The sequence below is a fragment of the Ambystoma mexicanum genome, chromosome 11 (genome assembly GCF_040938575.1).
Source record: "Ambystoma mexicanum isolate Mex_15411 chromosome 11, UKY_AmexF1_1, whole genome shotgun sequence".
In the NCBI taxonomy this organism is placed as follows: Eukaryota; Metazoa; Chordata; class Amphibia; order Caudata; family Ambystomatidae; genus Ambystoma; species Ambystoma mexicanum.
Genome location: NC_090934.1, coordinates 690,531,022 through 690,551,853, shown reverse-complemented (window position 1 = coordinate 690,551,853; position 20,832 = coordinate 690,531,022).

The window sequence follows — 20,832 nt, the reverse complement described above, 5'->3', positions numbered from 1 at the left end:
ACCCCCCAGCAGTGCAGGGGCAGCACCACCAGGCCCCCACTCATGTCCCCTATCACCCCCAACCCCCAGCCACCAGGGGCAGCCTCCACCAGGCCCCCACTCATGTCTCCCACCACCCCCACCCACCAGCCACCAGGGGCAGCCTCCACCAGGCCCCCACTCATGTCTCCCACTCCCCACCCCCCAGCAGTGCAGGGGCAGCCTCCACCAGGCCCCCACTCATGTCCCCTATCACCCCCACCCCCCAGCAGTGCAGGGGCAGCCTCCACCAGGCCCCCACTCATGTCTCCCACCACCCCCACCACCCAGCAGTGCAGGGGCAGCACCACCAGGCTCCCACTCATGTCTCCCACCACCCCCACCCCCCAGCAGTGCAGGGGCAGGCTCCACCAGGCCCCCACTCATGTCTCCAACCACCCCCACCCCCTAGCAGTGCAGGGGCAGCACCACCAGGCCCCCACTCATGTCCCCCACCCCCCAGCAGTGCAGGGGCAGCCTCCACCAGGCCCCCACTCATGTCTCCCACCACCCCCACCCCCCAGCCACCGGGGGCAGCCTCCACCAGGCCCCCACTCATGTCCCCTATCACCCCCACCCCCCAGCAGTGCAGGGGCAGCCTCCACCAGGCCCCCACTCATGTCTCCCACCACCCCCACCCCTAGCAGTGCAGGGGCAGCCTCCACCACGCCCCCACTCATGTCCCCTATCACCCCCACCCCCCAGCAGTGCAGGGGCAGCCTCCACCAGGCCCCCACTCATGTCCCCTATCACCCCCACCCCCCAGCAGTGCAGGGGCAGCCTCCACCAGGCCCCCACTCATGTCTCCCGCCACCCCCACCCCCCAGCCACCGGGGGCAGCCTCCACCAGGCCCCCCCTCATGTCCCCTATCACCCCCACCCCCTAGCAGTGGAGGGGCAGCACCACCAGGCCCCCACTTATGTCCCCTACCACCCCCACCCCCCAGCAGTGCAGGGGCAGCCTAAACCAGGCCCCCACTCATGTCTCCCACCACCCGCACCCCCTAGCAGTGCAGGGGCAGCACCAGCAGGCCCCCACTCATGTCCCCTATCACCCCCACCCCCCAGCAGTGCAGCGGCAGCCTCCACCAGGCCCCCACTCATGTTCCCTATGACCCCCAGCCCCCAGCCACCGGGGGCAGCCTCCACCAGGCCCCCACTCATGTCCCCTATCACCCCCACCCCCCCAGCAGTGCAGGGGCAGCACCACCAGGCCCCCACTCATGTCTGCCACCACCCCCACCCACCAGCCACCAGGGGCAGGCTCCACCAGGCCCCCACTCATGTCTCCCACCACCCCCACCCCCCAGCAGTGCAGGGGCAGCCTCCACCAGGCCCCCACTCATGTCTCCCACCCCCCCCACCCCCCAGCCACCGGGGGCAGCCTCCACCAGGCCCCCACTCATGTCTGCCACCACCCCCACACCCCAGCAGTGCAGGGGCAGCCTCCACCAGGCCCCCACTCATGTCTCCCACCACCCCCACCCCCCAGCAGTGCAGGGGCAGCCTCCACCAGGCCCCCACTCATGTCTCCCACCACCCCCACCCCCCAGCCACTGGGGGCAGCCTCCACCAGGCCCCCACTCATGTCTGCCACCACCCCCACACCCCAGCAGTGCAGGGGCAGCCTCCACCAGGCCCCCACTCATGTCCGCTATCACCCCCAGCGCCCAGCAGTGCAGGGGCAGCCTCCACCAGGCCCCCACTCATGTCTCCCACCACCCCTACCGCCTAGCAGTGCAGGGGCAGCACCACCAGGCCCCCACTCATGTCCCCTATCACCCCCACCCCCCAGCAGTGCAGGGGCAGCACCACCAGGCCCCCACTCATGTCCCCTATCACCCCCACCCCCAGCCACCAGGGGCAGCCTCCACCAGGCCTCCACTCATGTCCCCTATCACCCCCACCCCCCAGCCACCAGGGGCAGCCTCCACCAGGCCCCCACTCATGTCTCCCACCACCCCCACACCCCAGCCACAATGGGCAGCCTCCTCCAGGTCCCCACTCATGTCTCCCACCACCCCCACCCCCCAGCCACCAGGGGCAGCCTCCACCAGGCCCCCACTCATGTCCCCTATCACCCCCACCCCCCAACAGTGCAGGGGCAGCCTCCACCAGGCCCCCACTCATGTCTCCCACCACCCCCACCCCCTAGCAGTGCAGGGGCAGCACCACCAGGCCCCCACTCATGTCCCATATCACCCCCACCCCCCAGCCGTGCAGGGGCAGCCTCCACCAGGCCCCCACTCATGTCTCCCACCACCCCCACCCCCCAGCCACCATGGGCAGCCTCCACCAGGCCCCCACTCATGTCTCCCACCACCCCCACCCCCAGCCACCAGGGGCAGCCTCCACCAGGCCCCCACTCATGTCCCCTATCACCGCCACCCCCCAGCAGTGCAGGGGCAGCCTCCACCAGGCCCCCACTCATGTCTCCCACCACCCCCAACCCCCAGCAGTGCAGGGGCAGCCTCCACCAGGCCCCCACTCATGTCTCCCACCACCCCCAACCCCTAGCAGTGCAGGGGCAGCACCACCAGGCCCCCACTCATGTCCCCTATCACCCCCACCCCCAGCAGTGCAGGGGCAGCCTCCACCAGGCCCCCACTCATGTCTCCCACCACCCCCACCCCCCAGCCACCATGGGCAGCCTCCTCCAGGCCCCCACTCATGTCTCCCACCACCCCCACCCCCCAAACACCGGGGACAGCCTCCACCAGGCCCCCACTCATGTCCCCTATCACCCCCACCCCCCCAGCAGTGCAGGGGCAGCCTCCACCAGGCCCCCACTCATGTCTCCCACCACCCCCACCCCCTAGCAGTGCAGGGGCAGCACCACCAGGCCCCCACACATGTCCCCTATCACCCCCACCCCCCAGCAGTGCCGGGGCAGCCTCCACCAGGCCCCCACTCATGTCCCCTATCACCCCCACCCCCCAGCAGTGCAGGGGCAGCCTCCACCAGGCCCCCACTCATGTCTCCCACCACCCCCACCCCCTAGCAGTGCAGGGGCAGCACCACCAGGCCCCCACTCATGACCCCTATCACCCCCACACCCCAGCAGTGCAGGGGCAGCCTCCACCAGGCCCCCACTCATGTCCCCTATCACCCCCCCCCAGCCACCGGGGGCAGCCTCCACCAGGCCCCCACTCATGTCCCCTATCACCCCACCCCCCAGCAGTGCAGGGGCAGCACCACCAGGCCCCCACTCATGTCTCCCACCACCCCCACCCCCCAGCCACCGGGGGAAGCCTCCACCAGGCCCCCCCTCATGTCCCCTATCACCCCCACCCCCTAGCAGTGCAGGGGCAGCACCACCAGGCCCCCACTTATGTCCCCTATCACCCCCACCCCCCAACCACCAGGGGCAGCCTCCACCAGGCCCCCACTCATGTCTCCCACCACCCCCACCCACCAGCCACCAGGGGCAGGCTCCACCAGGCCCCACTCATGTCTCCCACCACCCCCACCCCCCAGCAGTGCAGGGGCAGCCTCCACCAGGCCCCCACTCATTTCTCCCACCACCCCCACCCCCCAGCCACCGGGGGCAGCCTCCACCAGGCCCCCACTCATGTCTGCCACCACCCCCACCCCCCAGCAGTGCAGGGGCAGCCTCCACCAGGCCCCCACTCATGTCTCCCACCACCCCTACCCCCTAGCAGTGCAGGGGCAGCACCACCAGGCCCCCACTCATGTCCCCTATCACCCCCACCCCCCAGCAGTGCAGGGGCAGCACCACCAGGCCCCCACTCATGTCCCCTATCACCCCCACCCCCAGCCACCAGGGGCAGCCTCCACCAGGCCCCCACTCATGTCCCTTATCACCCCCACCCCCCAGCAGTGCAGGGGCAGCCTCCACCAGGCCCCCACTCATGTCTCCCACCACCCCCACCCCCCAGCCACCATGGGCAGCCTCCACCAGGCCCCCACTCATGTCTCCCACCACCCCCACCCCCCAGCCACCAGGGGCAGCCTCCACCAGGCCCCCACTCATGTCCCCTATCACCCCCACCCCCCAGCAGTGCAGGGGCAGCCTCCACCAGGCCCCCACTCATGTCTCCCACCACCCCCACCCCCTAGCAGTGCAAGGGCAGCTCCACCAGGCCCCCACTCATGTTCCCTATGACCCCCACCCCCCAGCCACCGGGGGCAGCCTCCACCAGGCCCCCACTCATGTCCCCTATCACCCCACCCCCCCAGCAGTGCAGGGGCAGCACCACCAGGCCCCCACTCATGTCCCCTATCACCCCCACCCCCCAACCACCAGGGGCAGCCTCCACCAGGCCCCCCCTCATGTCCCCTATCACCCCCACCCCCCAGCAGTGCAGGGGCAGCCTCCACCATGCCCCCACTCATGTCTCCTATCACCCCCACCCCCCAGCAGTGCAGGGGCAGCCTCCACCATGCCCCCACTCATGTCTACCACCACCCCCACCCCCTAGCAGTGCAGGGGCAGCACCACCAGGCCCCCACTTATGTCCCCTATCACCCCCCCCCCAGCAGTGCAGGGGCAGCCTCCACCAGGCCCCCACTCATGTCTCCCACCACCCGCACCCCCTTGCAGTGCAGGGGCAGCACCAGCAGGCCCCCACTCATGCCCCCTATCACCCCCACCCCCCAGCAGTGCAGCGGCAGCCTCCACCAGGCCCCCACTCATGTCCCCTATGACCCCCACCCCCCAGCCACCGGGGGCAGCCTCCATTCAGGCCCCCACTCATGTCCCCTATCACCCCCTTCCCCCCAAAAGTGCAGGGGCAGCACCACCAGGCCCCCACTCATGTCCCCTATCACCCCCACCCCCCAACCACCAGGGGCAGCCTCCACCAGGCCCCCACTCATGTCTCCCACCACCCCCACCCACCAGCCACCAGGGGCAGGCTCCACCAGGCCCCACTCATGTCTCCCACCACCCCCACCCCCCAGCAGTGCAGGGGCAGCCTCCACCAGGCCCCCACTCATTTCTCCCACCACCCCCACCCCCCAGCCACCGGGGGCAGCCTCCACCAGGCCCCCACTCATGTCTGCCACCACCCCCACCCCCCAGCAGTGCAGGGGCAGCCTCCACCAGGCCCCCACTCATGTCTCCCACCACCCCTACCCCCTAGCAGTGCAGGGGCAGCACCACCAGGCCCCCACTCATGTCCCCTATCACCCCCACCCCCCAGCAGTGCAGGGGCAGCACCACCAGGCCCCCACTCATGTCCCCTATCACCCCCACCCCCAGCCACCAGGGGCAGCCTCCACCAGGCCCCCACTCATGTCCCTTATCACCCCCACCCCCCAGCAGTGCAGGGGCAGCCTCCACCAGGCCCCCACTCATGTCTCCCACCACCCCCACCCCCCAGCCACCATGGGCAGCCTCCACCAGGCCCCCACTCATGTCTCCCACCACCCCCACCCCCCAGCCACCAGGGGCAGCCTCCACCAGGCCCCCACTCATGTCCCCTATCACCCCCACCCCCCAGCAGTGCAGGGGCAGCCTCCACCAGGCCCCCACTCATGTCTCCCACCACCCCCACCCCCTAGCAGTGCAAGGGCAGCTCCACCAGGCCCCCACTCATGTTCCCTATGACCCCCACCCCCCAGCCACCGGGGGCAGCCTCCACCAGGCCCCCACTCATGTCCCCTATCACCCCACCCCCCCAGCAGTGCAGGGGCAGCACCACCAGGCCCCCACTCATGTCCCCTATCACCCCCACCCCCCAACCACCAGGGGCAGCCTCCACCAGGCCCCCACTCATGTCTCCCACCACCCCCACCCACCAGCCACCAGGGGCAGGCTCCACCAGGCCCCCACTCATGTCTCCCACCACCCCCACCCCCCAGCAGTGCAGGGGCAGCCTCCACCAGGCCCCCACTCATGTCTCCCACCACCCCCACCCCCCAGCCACCGGGGGCAGCCTCCACCAGGCCCCCACTCATGTCTGCCACCACCCCCACACCCCAGCAGTGCAGGGGCAGCCTCCACCAGGCCCCCACTCATGTCTCCCACCACCCCCACCCCCCAGCAGTGCAGGGGCAGCCTCCACCAGGCCCCCACTCATGTCCGCTATCACCCCCACCCCCCAGCAGTGCAGGGGCAGCCTCCACCAGGCCCCCACTCATGTCTCCCACCACCCCTACCGCCTAGCAGTGCAGGGGCAGCACCACCAGGCCCCCACTCATGTCCCCTATCACCCCACCCCCCAGCAGTGCAGGGGCAGCACCACCAGGCCCCCACTCATATCCCCTATCACCCCCACCCCCAGCCACCAGGGGCAGCCTCCACCAGGCCTCCACTCATGTCCCCTATCACCCCCACCCCCCAGCCACCAGGGGCAGCCTCCACCAGGCCCCCACTCATGTCTCCCACCACCCCCACACCCCAGCCACAATGGGCAGCCTCCTCCAGGCCCCCACTCATGTCTCCCACCACCCCCACCCCCCAGCCACCAGGGGCAGCCTCCACCAGGCCCCCACTCATGTCCCAAATCACCCCCACCCCCCAACAGTGCAGGGGCAGCCTCCACCAGGCCCCCACTCATGTCTCCCACCACCCCCTAGCAGTGCAGGGGCAGCACCACCAGGCCCCCACTCATGTCCCATATCACCCCCACCCCCCAGCAGTGCAGGGGCAGCCTCCACCAGGCCCCCACTCATGTCTCCCACCACCCCCACCCCCCAGCCACCATGGGCAGCCTCCACCAGGCCCCCACTCATGTCTCCCACCACCCCCACCCACCAGCCACCAGGGGCAGCCTCCACCAGGCCCCCACTCATGTCTCCCACCACCCCCACCCCCTAGCAGTGCAGGGGCAGCCTCCACCAGGCCCCCACTCATGTCTCCGACCACCCCCACCCCTCAGCCACCATGGGCAGCCTCCACCAGGCCCCCACTCATGTCTCCCACCACCCCCACCCCCCAGCCACCAGGGGCAGCCTCCACCATGCCCCCACTCATGTCCCCTATCACCCCCACCCCCCAGCAGTGCAGGGGCAGCCTCCACCAGGCCCCCACTCATGTCTCCCACCACCCCACCCCCTAGCAGTGCAGGGGCAGCACCACCAGGCCCCCACTCATGTCTCCCGCCACCCCCACCCCCCAGCCACCAGGGGCAGCCTCCACCAGGCCCCCACTCATGTCCCCTATCACCCCCACCCCCCAGCAGTGCAGGGGCAGCCTCCACCAGGCCCCCACTCATGTCTCCCACCACCCCCCAGCCACCGGGGGCAGCCTCCACCAGGCCCTCCCTCATGTCCCCTATCACCCCCACCCCCCAGCAGTGCAGGGGCAGCCTCCACCATGCCCCCACTCATGTCTACCACCACCCCCACCCCCTAGCAGTGCAGGGGCAGCACCACCAGGCCCCCACTTATGTCCCCTATCACCCCCACCCCCCAGCAGTGCAGGGGCAGCCTCCACCAGGCCCCCACTCATGTCTCCCACCACCCGCACCCCCTTGCAGTGCAGGGGCAGCACCAGCAGGCCCCCACTCATGCCCCCTATCACCCCCAGCCCCCAGCAGTGCAGCGGCAGCCTCCACCAGGCCCCCACTCATGTCCCCTATGACCCCCACCCCCCAGCCACCGGGGGCAGCCTCCATTCAGGCCCCCACTCATGTCCCCTATCACCCCCTTCCCCCCAAAAGTTCAGGGGCAGCACCACCAGGCCCCCACTCATGTCCCCTATCACCCCCACCCCCCAACCACCAGGGGCAGCCTCCACCAGGCCCCCACTCATGTCTCCCACCACCCCCACCCACCAGCCACCAGGGGCAGGCTCCACCAGGCCCCACTCATGTCTCCCACCACCCCCACCCCCCAGCAGTGCAGGGGCAGCCTCCACCAGGCCCCCACTCATTTCTCCCACCACCCCCACCCCCCAGCCACCGGGGGCAGCCTCCACCAGGCCCCCACTCATGTCTGCCACCACCCCCACCCCCCAGCAGTGCAGGGGCAGCCTCCACCAGGCCCCCACTCATGTCTCCCACCACCCCTACCCCCTAGCAGTGCAGGGGCAGCACCACCAGGCCCCCACTCATGTCCCCTATCACCCCCACCCCCCAGCAGTGCAGGGGCAGCACCACCAGGCCCCCACTCATGTCCCCTATCACCCCCACCCCCAGCCACCAGGGGCAGCCTCCACCAGGCCCCCACTCATGTCCCTTATCACCCCCACCCCCCAGCAGTGCAGGGGCAGCCTCCACCAGGCCCCCACTCATGTCTCCCACCACCCCCACCCCCCAGCCACCATGGGCAGCCTCCACCAGGCCCCCACTCATGTCTCCCACCACCCCCACCCCCCAGCCACCAGGGGCAGCCTCCACCAGGCCCCCACTCATGTCCCCTATCACCCCCACCCCCCAGCAGTGCAGGGGCAGCCTCCACCAGGCCCCCACTCATGTCTCCCACCACCCCCACCCCCTAGCAGTGCAAGGGCAGCACCACCAGGCCCCCACTCATGTCCCATATCACCCCAACCCCCCAGCAGTGCAGGGGCAGCCTCCACCAGGCCCCCAACCATGTCTCCCACCACCCCCACCCCCCAGCCACCATGGGCAGACTCCACCAGGCCCCCACTCATGTCTCCCACCACCCCCACCCCCCAGCCACCAGGGGCAGCCTCCACCAGGCCCCACTCATGTCCCCTATCACCGCCACCCCCCAGCAGTGCAGGGGCAGCCTCCACCAGGCCCCCACTCATGTCTCCCACCACCCCCAACCCCCAGCAGTGCAGGGGCAGCCTCCACCAGGCCCCCACTCATGTCTCCCACCACCCTCACCCCCTAGCAGTGCAGGGGCAGCACCACCAGGCCCCCACTCATGTCCCCTATCACCCCCACCCCCAGCAGTGCAGGGGCAGCCTCCACCAGGCCCCCACTCATGTCTCCCACCACCCCCAACCCCCAGCAGTGCAGGGGCAGCCTCCACCAGGCCCCCACTCATGTCTCCCACCACCCTCACCCCCTAGCAGTGCAGGGGCAGCACCACCAGGCCCCCACTCATGTCCCCTATCACCCCCACCCCCTAGCAGTGCAGGGGCAGCACCACCAGGCCCCCACTCATGTCCCCTATCGCCCCCACCCCACAGCAGTGCCGGGGCAGCCTCCACCAGGCCCCCACTCATGTCTACCACCACCCCCACCCCCTAGCAGTGCAGGGGCAGCACCGCCAGGCCACCACTCATGTCTTCCACCACCCCCACCCCTAGAAGTGCAGGGGCAGCACCACCAGGCCCCCACTCATGTCCCCTATCACCTCCACCCCCCAGTAGTGCAGGGGCAGCCTCCACCAGGCCCCCACTCATGTCCCCTATCACCCCCACCCCCCAGCCACCGGGGGCAGCCTCCACCAGGCCCCCACTCATGTCCCCTATCACCCCCACCCCCCAGCAGTGCAGGGGCAGCACCACCAGGCCCCCACTCATGTCCCCTATCACCCCCAGCCACCAGGGGCAGCCTCCACCAGGCCCCCACTCATGTCTCCCACCACCCCCACCCACCAGCCACCAGGGGCAGCTTCCACCAGGCCCCCACTCATGTCTCCCACCACCCCCACCCCCTAGCAGTGCAGGGGCAGCACCACCAGGCCCCCACTCATGTCCCCTATCACCCCCACCCCCCATTAGTGCAGGGGCAGCCTCCACCAGGCCCCCACTCATGTCTCCCACCACCCCCACCCCTCAGCCACCATGGGCAGCCTCCACCACGCCCCCACTCATGTCCCCTATCACCCCCACCCCCCAGCAGTGCAGGGGCAGCCTCCACCAGGCCCCCACTCATGTCTCCCACCACCCCCACCCCCTAGCAGTGCAGGGGCAGCACCACCAGGCCCCCACTCATGTCTCCCACCACCCCCACCCCCCAGCCACCAGGGGCAGTCTCTACCAGGCCCCCACTCATGTCCCCTATCACCCCCACCCCCCAGCAGTGCAGGGGCAGCCTCCACCAGGCCCCCACTCATGTCTCCCACCACCCCCACCCCCCAGCCACCGGGGGCAGCCTCCACCAGGCCCCCACTCATGTCCCCTATCACCCCCACCCCCCAGCAGTGCAGGGGCAGCCTCCACCAGGCCCCCACTCATGTCTCCCACCACCCCCACCCCCTAGCAGTGCAGGGGCAGCACCACTAGGCCCCCACTCATGTCCCCTATCACCCCCACCTCCCAGCAGTGCAGGGGCAGCCTCCACCAGGCCCCCACTCATGTCTCCCACCACCCCCACCCCCTAGCAGTGCAGGGGCAGCACCACCAGGCCCCCACTCATGTCCCCTATCAACCCCACCCCCCAGCAGTGCAGGGGCAGCCTCCACCAGGCCCCCACTCATGTCCCCTATCACCCCCACCCCCAGCCACTGGGGGCAGCCTCCACCAGGCCCCCACTCATGTCCCCTATCACCCCCAACCCCAGCAGTGCAGGGGCAGCACCACCAGGCCCCCACTCATGTCCCCTATCACCCCCACCCCCAGCCACCAGGGGCAGCCTCCACCAGGCCCCCACTCATGTCTCCCACCACCACCACCCACCAGCCATCAGGGGCAACCTCCACCATGCCCCCACTCATGTCTCCCACCACCCCCACCCCCCAGCAGTGCAGGGGCAGCCTCCACCAGGCCCCCACACATGTCTCCCACCCCCCACCCCCCAGCAGTGCAGGGGCAGCCTCCACCAGGCCCCCACTCATGTCTCCCACCACCCCCACCCCCTAGCAGTGCAGGGGCAGCACCACCAGGCCCCCACTCATGTCCCCTATCACCCCCACCCCCAGCAGTGCAGGGGCAGCCTCCACCAGGCCCCCACTCATGTCTCCCACAACCCCACCCCCCAGCCTCAATGGGCAGCCTCCACCAGGCCCCCACTCATGTCTCCCATCACCCCCACCCCCCAGCCAACGGGGGCAGCCTCCACCAGGCCCCCACTCATGTCCCCTATCAACCCCCAACCCCCAGCAGTGCAGGGGCAGCCTCCACCAGGCCCCCACTCATGTCTCCCACCACCCCCACCCCCCAGCCACAGGGGGCAGCCTCCACCAGGCCCCCACTCATGTCCCCTATCACCCCCACCCCCCAGCAGTGCAGGGGCAGCCTCCACCAGGCCCCCACTCATGTCTCCCACCACCCCCACCCCCTAGCAGTGCAGGGGCAGCACCACCAAGCCCCCACTCATGTCCCCTATCACCCCCACCCCCCAGCAGTGCAGGGGCAGCCTCCACCAGGCCCCCACTCATGTCTCCCACCACCCCCACCCCCTAGCAGTGCAAGGGCAGCACCACCAGGCCCCCACTCATGTCCCCTATCGCCCCCACCCCCCAGCAGTGCAGCGGCAGCCTCCACCAGGCCCCCACTCATGTCCCCTATCACCCCCACCCCCCAGCCACCGGGGGCAGCCTCCACCAGGCCCCCACTCATGTCCCCTATCACCCCCACCCCCAGCAATGCAGGGGCAGCACCACCAGGCCCCCACTCATGTCCCCTATCACCCCCACCCCCCAGCCACCAGGGGCAGCCTCCAACAGGCCCCCACTCATGTCTCCCACCACCCCCACCCACCAGCCACCAGGGGCAGGCTCCACCAGGCCCCCACTCATGTCTCCCACCACCCCCACCCCCCAGCAGTGCAGGGGCAGCCTCCACCAGGCCCCCACTCATGTCTCCCACTACCCCCACCCCCCAGCCACCGGGGGCAGCCTCCACCAGGCCCCCACTCATGTCTCCCACCACCCCCACCCCCCAGCAGTGCAGGGGCAGCCTCCACCAGGCCCCCATTCATGTCTCCCACCACCCCCACCCGCCAGCCACCAGGGGCAGCCTCCACCAAGCCCCTACTCATGTGCCCCACCACCCCCATCCCCCAGCAGTGCAGGGGCAGCCTCCACCAGGCCCCCACTCATGTCCGCTATCACCCCCACCCCCCAGCAGTGCAGGGGCAGCCTCCACCAGGCGTCCACTCATGTCTCCCACCACCCCCACCCCCTAGCAGTGCAGGGGCAGCACCACCAGGCCCCCACTCATGTCCCCTATCACCCCCACGCCCCAGCAGTGCAGGGGCAGCACCACCTGCCCCCCACTCATGTCCCCTATAACCCCCACCCCCCAGCCACCAGGGGCAGCCTCCACCAGGCCCCCACTCATGTCCCCTATCACCCCCACCCCCCAGCCACCGGGGGCAGCCTCCACCAGGCCCCCACTCATGTCCCCTATCACCCCCACCCCCCAGCAGTGCAGGGGCAGCACCACCAGGCCCCCACTCATGTCCCCTATCACCCCACCCCCCAGCCACCAGGGGCAGCCTCCACCAGGCCCCCACTCATGTCTCCCACCACCCCCACCCACCAGCCACCAGGGGCAGCCTCCACCAGGCCCCCACTCATGTCTCCCACCCCCCACCCCACAGCAGTGCAGGGGCAGCCTCCACCAGGCCCCCACTCATGTCCCCTATCACCCCACCCCCCAGCAGTGCAGGGGCAGCCTCAACCAGGCCCCCACTCATGTCTCCCACCACCCCCACCACCCAGCAGTGCAGGGGCAGCACCACCAGGCCCCCACTCATGTCTCCCACCACCCCCACCCCCCAGCCACCAGGGGCAGCCTCCACCAGGCCCCCACGCATGTCTCCCACCACCCCCACACCCCAGCCACAATGGGCAGCCTCCTCCAGGCCCCCACTCATGTCTCCCACCACCCCCACCCCCCAGCCACCAGGGGCAGCCTCCACCAGGCCCCCACTCATGTCCCCTATCACCCCCACCCCCCAACAGTGCAGGGGCAGCCTCCACCAGGCCCCCACTCATGTCTCCCACCACCCCCACCCCCTAGCAGTGCAGGGGCAGCACCACCAGGCCCCCACTCATGTCCCATATCACCCCCACCCCCCAGCAGTGCAGGGGCAGCCTCCACCAGGCCCCCACTCATGTCTCCCACCACCCCCACCCCCCAGCCACCATGGGCAGCCTCCACCAGGCCCCCACTCATGTCTCCCACCACCCCCACCCACCAGCCACCAGGGGCAGCCTCCACCAGGCCCCCACTCATGTCTCCCACCACCCCCACCCCCTAGCAGTGCAGGGGCAGCCTCCACCAGGCCCCCACTAATGTCTCCGACCACCCCCACCCCTCAGCCACCATGGGCAGCCTCCACCAGGCCCCCACTCATGTCTCCCACCACCCCCACCCCCCAGCCACCAGGGGCAGCCTCCACCACGCCCCCACTCATGTCCCCTATCACCCCCACCCCCCAGCAGTGCAGGGGCAGCCTCCACCAGGCCCCCACTCATGTCTCCCACCACCCCACCCCCTAGCAGTGCAGGGGCAGCACCACCAGGCCCCCACTCATGTCTCCCGCCACCCCCACCCCCCAGCCACCAGGGGCAGCCTCCACCAGGCCCCCACTCATGTCCCCTATCACCCCCACCCCCCAGCAGTGCAGGGGCAGCCTCCACCAGGCCCCCACTCATGTCTCCCACCACCCCCCAGCCACCGGGGGCAGCCTCCACCAGGCCCCCCCTCATGTCCCCTATCACCCCCAGCAGTGCAGGGGCAGCCTCCACCAGGCCCCCACTCATGTCTCCCACCACCCCCACCCCCTAGCAGTGCAGGGGCAGCACCACCAGGCCCCCACTTATGTCCCCTATCACCCCCACCCCCCAGCAGTGCAGGGGCAGCCTCCACCAGGCCCCCACTCATGTCTCCCACCACCCGCACCCCCTTGCAGTGCAGGGGCAGCACCAGCAGGCCCCCACTCATGCCCCCTATCACCCCCACCCCCCAACAGTGCAGCGGCAGCCTCCACCAGGCCCCCACTCATGTCCCCTATGACCCCCACCCCCCAGCCACCGGGGGCAGCCTCCATTCAGGCCCCCACTCATGTCCCCTATCACCCCCTTCCCCCCAAAAGTGCAGGGGCAGCACCACCAGGCCCCCACTCATGTCCCCTATCACCCCCACCCCCCAACCACCAGGGGCAGCCTCCACCAGGCCCCCACTCATGTCTCCCACCACCCCCACCCACCAGCCACCAGGGACAGGCTCCACCAGGCCCCCACTCATGTCTCCCACCACCCCCACCCCCTAGCAGTGCAGGGGCAGCCTCCACCAGGCCCCCACTCATTTCTCCCACCACCCCCACCCCCCAGCCACCGGGGGCAGCCTCCACCAGGCCCCCACTCATGTCTGCCACCACCCCCACCCCCAGCAGTGCAGGGGCAGCCTCCACCAGGCCCCCACTCATGTCTCCCACCACCCCTACCCCCTAGCAGTGCAGGGGCAGCACCACCAGGCCCCCACTCATGTCCCCTATCACCCCCACCCCCCAGCAGTGCAGGGGCAGCACCACCAGGCCCCCACTCATGTCCCTTATCACCCCCACCCCCCAGCAGTGCAGGGGCAGCCTCCACCAGGCCCCCACTCATGTCTCCCACCACCCCCACCCCCAGCCACCATGGGCAGCCTCCACCAGGCCCCCACTCATGTCTCCCACCACCCCCACCCCCCAGCCACCAGGGGCAGCCTCCACCAGGCCCCCACTCATGTCCCCTATCACCCCCACCCCCCAGCAGTGCAGGGGCAGCCTCCACCAGGCCCCCACTCATGTCTCCCACCACCCCCACCCCCTAGCAGTGCAGGGGCAGCACCACCAGGCCCCCACTCATGTCCCATATCACCCCCACCCCCCAGCAGTGCAGGGGCAGCCTCCACCAGGCCCCCAACCATGTCTCCCACCACCCCCACCCCCCAGCCACCATGGGCAGCCTCCACCAGGCCCCCACTCATGTCTCCCACCACCCCCACCCCCCAGCCACCAGGGGCAGCCTCCACCAGGCCCCCACTCATGTCCCCTATCACCGCCACCCCCCAGCAGTGCAGGGGCAGCCTCCACCAGGCCCCCACTCATGTCTCCCACCACCCCCAACCCCCAGCAGTGCAGGGGCAGCCTCCACCAGGCCCCCACTCATGTCTCCCACCACCCTCACCCCCTAGCAGAGCAGGGGCAGCACCACCAGGCCCCCACTCCTGTCCCCTATCACCCCCACCCCCAGCAGTGCAGGGGCACCCTCCACCAGGCCCCCACTCATGTCTCCCACCACCCCCACCCCCCAGCCACCATGGGCAGCCTCCACCAGGCCCCCACTCAAGTCTCCCACCACCCCCACCCCCCAGCCACCGGGGACAGCCTCCACCAGGCCCCCACTCATGTCCCCTATCACCCCCACCCCCCAGCAGTGCAGGGGCAGCCTCCACCAGGCCCCCACTCATGTCTCCCACCACCCCCACCCCCTAGCAGTGCAGGGGCAGCACCACCAGGCCGCCACTCATGTCCCCTATCGCCCCCACCCCCCAGCAGTGCCGGGGCAGCCTCCACCAGGCCCCCACTCATGTCTACCACCACCCCCACCCCCTAGCAGTGCAGGGGCAGCACCGCCAGGCCCCCACTCATGTCTCCCACCACCCCCACCCCCTAGAAGTGCAGGGGCAGCACCACCAGGCCCCCACTCATGTCCCCTATCACCTCCACCCCCCAGTAGTGCAGGGGCAGCCTCCACCAGGCCCCCACTCATGTCCCCTATCACCCCACCCCCCAGCCACCGGGGGCAGCCTCCACCAGGCCCCCACTCATGTCCCCTATCACCCCCACCCCCCAGCAGTGCAGGGGCAGCACCACCAGGCCCCCACCCATGTCCCCTATCACCCCCAGCCACCAGGGGCAGCCTCCACCAGGCCCCCACTCATGTCTCCCACCACCCCCACCCACCAGCCACCAGGGGCAGCCTCCACCAGGCCCCCACTCATGTCTCCCACCACCCCCACCCCCTAGCAGTGCAGGGGCAGCACCACCAGGCCCCCACTCATGTCCCCTATCACCCCCACCCCCCATTAGTGCAGGGGCAGCCTCCACCAGGCCCCCACTCATGTCTCCCACCACCCCCACCCCTCAGCCACCATGGGCAGCCTCCACCACGCCCCCACTCATGTCCCCTATCACCCCCACCCCCCAGCAGTGCAGGGGCAGCCTTCACCAGGCCCCCACTCATGTCTCCCACCACCCCCACCCCCTAGCAGTGCAGGGGCAGCACCACCAGGCCCCCACTCATGTCTCCCGCCACCCCCATCCCCCAGCCACCAGGGGCAGTCTCTACCAGGCCCCCACCCATGTCCCCTATCACCCCCACCCCCCAGCAGTGCAGGGGCAGCCTCCACCAGGCCCCCACTCATGTCTCCCACCACCCCCACCCCCCAGCCACCGGGGGCAGCCTCCACCAGGCCCCCACTCATGTCCCCTATCACCCCCACCCCCCAGCAGTGCAGGGGCAGCCTCCACCAGGCCCCCACTCATGTCTCCCACCACCCCCACCCCCTAGCAGTGCAGGGGCAGCACCACTAGGCCCCCACTCATGTCGCCTATCACCCCCACCCCCCAGCAGTGCAGGGGCAGCCTCCACCAGGCCCCCACTCATGTCTCCCACCACCCCCACCCCCTAGCAGTGCAGGGGCAGCACCACCAGGCCCCCACTCATGTCCCCTATCAACCCCACCCCCCAGCAGTGCAGGGGCAGCCTCCACCAGGCCCCCACTCATGTCCCCTATCACCCCCACCCCCCAGCCACTGGGGGCAGCCTCCACCAGGCCCCCACTCATGTCCCCTATCACCCCCACCCCCCAGCAGTGCAGGGGCAGCACCACCAGGCCCCCACTCATGTCCCCTATCACCCCCACCCCCAGCCACCAGGGGCAGCCTCCACCAGGCCCCCACTCATGTCTCCCACCACCCCCACCCACCAGCCATCAGGGGCAACCTCCACCATGCCCCCACTCATGTCTCCCACCACCCTCACCCCCCAGCAGTGCAGGGGCAGCCTCCACCAGGCCCCCACACATGTCTCCCACCCCCCACCCCCCAGCAGTGCAGGGGCAGCCTCCACCAGGCCCCCACTCATGTCTCCCACCACCCCCACCCCCTAGCAGTGCAGGGGCAGCACCACCAGGCCCCCACTCATGCCCCCTATCACCCCCACCCCCAGCAGTGCAGGGGCAGCCTCCACCAGGCCCCCACTCATGTCTCCCACCACCCCCACCCCCCAGCCTCCATGGGCAGCCTCCACCAGGCCCCCACTCATGTCTCCCATCACCCCCACCCCCCAGCCAACGGGGGCAGCCTCCACCAGGCCCCCACTCATGTCCCCTATCAACCCCCAACCCCCAGCAGTGCAGGGGCAGCCTCCACCAGGCCCCCACTCATGTCTCCCACCACCCCCACCCCCCAGCCACAGGGGGCAGCCTCCACCAGGCCCCCACTCATGTCCCCTATCACCCCCACCCCCCAGCAGTGCAGGAGCAGCCTCCACCAGGCCCCCACTCATGTCTCCCACCACCCCCACCCCCTAGCAGTGCAGGGGCAGCACCACCAAGCCCCCACTCATGTCCCCTATCACCCCCACCCCCCAGCAGTGCAGGGGCAGCCTCCACCAGGCCCCCACTCATGTCTCCCACCACCCCCACCCCCTAGCAGTGCAGGGGCAGCACCACCAGGCCCCCACTCATGTCCCCTATCACCCCCACCCCCCAGCAGTGCAGCGGCAGCCTCCACCAGGCCCCCACTCATGTCCCCTATCACCCCCACCCCCCAGCCACCGGGGGCAGCCTCCACCAGGCCCCCACTCATGTCCCCTATCACCCCCACCCCCAGCAATGCAGGGGCAGCACCACCAGGCCCCCACTCATGTCCCCTATCACCCCCACCCCCCAGCCACCAGGGGCAGCCTCCACCAGGCCCCCACTCATGTCTCCCAATACCCCCACCCACCAGCCACCAGGGGCAGGCTCCACCAGGCCCCCACTCATGTCTCCCACCACCCCCACCCCCCAGCAGTGCAGGGGCAGCCTCCACCAGGCCCCCACTCATGTCTCCCACCACCCCCACACCCCAGCCACCGGGGGCAGCCTCCACCAGGCCCCCACTCATGTCTCCCACCACCCCCATCCCCCAGCAGTGCAGGGGCAGCCTCCACCAGGCCCCCATTCATGTCTCCAACCACCCCCACCCGCCAGCCACCAGGGGCAGCCTCCACCAAGCCCCTACTCATGTGCCCCACCACCCCCATCCCCCAGCAGTGCAGGGGCAGCCTCCACCAGGCCCCCACTCATGTCCGCTATCACCCCCACCCCCCAGCAGTGCAGGGGCAGCCTCCACCAGGCGTCCACTCATGTCTCCCACCACACCCACCCCCTAGCAGTGCAGGGGCAGCACCACCAGGCGCCCACTCATGTCCCCTATCACCCCCACCCCCCAGCAGTGCAGGGGCAGCACCACCTGGCCCCCACTCATGTCCCCTATAACCCCCACCCCCCAGCCACCAGGGGCAGCCTCCACCAGGCCCCCACTCATGTCCCCTATCACCCCCACCCCCCAGCCACCGGGGGCAGCCTCCACCAGGCCCCCACTCATGTCCCCTATCACCCCCACCCCCCAGCAGTGCAGGGGCAGCACCACCAGTCCCCCACTCATGTCCCCTATCACCCCCACCCCCCAGCCACCAGGGGCAGCCTCCACCAGGCCCCCACTCATGTCTCCCACCACCCCCACCCACCAGCCACCAGGGGCAGCCTCCACCAGGCCCCCACTCATGTCTCCCACCCCCCACCCCCCAGCAGTGCAGGGGCAGCCTCCACCAGGCCCCCACTCATGTCCCCTATCACCCCCACCCCCCAGCAGTGCAGGGGCAGCCTCCACCAGGCCCCCACTCATGTCTCCCACCACCCCCACCACCCAGCAGTGCAGGGGCAGCACCACCAGGCCCCCACTCATGTCTCCCACCACCCCCACCCCCCAGCAGTGCAGGGGCAGCCTCCACCAGGCCCCCACTCATGTCTCCAACCACCTCCACCCCCTAGCAGTGCAGGGGCAGCACCACCAGGCCCCCACTCATGTCCCCTATAACCCCCACCCCCCAGCAGTGCAGGGGCAGCCTCCACCAGGCCCCCACTCATGTCTCCCACCACCCCCACCCCCCAGCCACCGGGGGCAGCCTCCACCAGGCCCCCACTCATGTCCCCTATCACCCCCACCCCCCAGCAGTGCAGGGGCAGCCTCCACCAGGCCCCCACTCATGTCTCCCACCACCCCCACCCCTAGCACAGCAGGGGCAGCACCACCAGGCCCACACTCATGTCCCCTACCACCCCCACCCCCCAGCCACCAGGGGCATCCTCCACCAGGCCCCCACTCATGTCCCCTATCACCCCCACCCCCCAGCAGTGCAGGGGCAGCCTCCACCAGGCCCCCACTCATGTCTCCCACCACCCCCACCCCCCAGCCACCGGGGGCAGCCTCCACCAGGCCCCCCCTCATGTCCCCTATCACCCCCACCCCCCAGCAGTGCAGGGGCAGCCTCCACCAGGCCCCCACTCATGTCTCCGACCACCCCCACCCCCTAGCAGTGCAGGGGCAGCACCACCAGGCCCCCACTCATGTCCCCTATCACCCCCACCCCCCATCAGTGCAGGGGCAGCCTCCACCAGGCCCCCACTCATGTCTCCCACCACCCCCACCCCTCAGCCACCATGGGCAGCCTCCACCAGGCCCCCACTCATGTCTCCCACCACCCCCACCCCCCAGCCACCAGGGGCAGCCTCCACCACGCCCCCACTCATGTCCCCTATCACCCCCACCCCCCAGCAGTGCAGGGGCAGCCTCCACCAGGCCCCCACTCATGTCTCCCACCACCCCCACCCCCTAGCAGTGCAGGGGCAGCACCACCAGGCCCCCACTCATGTCTCCCGCCACCCCCACCCCCCAGCCACCAGGGGCAGTCTCTACCAGGCCCCCACTCATGTCCCCTATCACCCCCACCCCCCAGCAGTGCAGGGGCAGCCTCCACCAGGCCCCCACTCATGTCTCCCACCACCCCCACCCCCCAGCAGTGCAGGGGCAGCCTCCACTAGGCCCCCACTCATGTCTCCCACCACCCCCACCCCCTAGCGTGCAGGGGCAGCACCACTAGGCCCACACTCATGTCCCCTATCACCCCCACCCCCCAGCAGTGCAGGGGCAGCCTCCACCAGGCCCCCACTCATGTCTCCCACCACCCCACCCCCTAGCAGTGCAGGGGCAGCACCACCAGGCCCCCACTCATGTCCCCTATCAACCCCACCCCCCAGCAGTGCAGGGGCAGCCTCCACCAGGCCCCCACTCATGTCTCCCACCACCCCCACCACCCAGCAGTGCAGGGGCAGCACCACCAGGCCCCCACTCATGTCTCCCACCACCCCCACCCCCAGCAGTGCAGGGGCAGCCTCCACCAGGCCCCCACTCATGTCTCCAACCACCCCCACCCCCTAGCAGTGCAGGGGCAGCACCACCAGGCCCCCACTCATGTCCCCTATCACCCCCACCCACCAGCAGTGCAGTGGCAGCCTCCACCAGGCCCCCACTTATGTCTCCCACCACCCCCACCCCCCAGCCACCGGGGGCAGCCTCCGCCAGGCCCCCACTCATGTCCCCTATCACCCCCACCCCCCAGCAGTGCAGGGGCAGCCTCCACCAGGCCCCCACTCATGTCTCCCACCACCCCCACCCCTAGCAGTGCAGGGGCAGCACCACCAGGCCCCCACTCATGTCCCCTACCACCCCCACCCCCCAGCCACCAGGGGCAGCCTCCACCAGGCCCCCACTCATGTCCCCTATCACCCCAACCCCCCAGCAGTGCAGGGGCAGCCTCCACCAGGCCCCCACTCATGTCTCCCACCACCCCCACCCCCCAGCAACCGGGGGAAGCCTCCACCAGGCCCCCCCTCATGTCCCCTATCACCCCCACCCCCCAGCAGTGCAGGGGCAGCCTCCACCA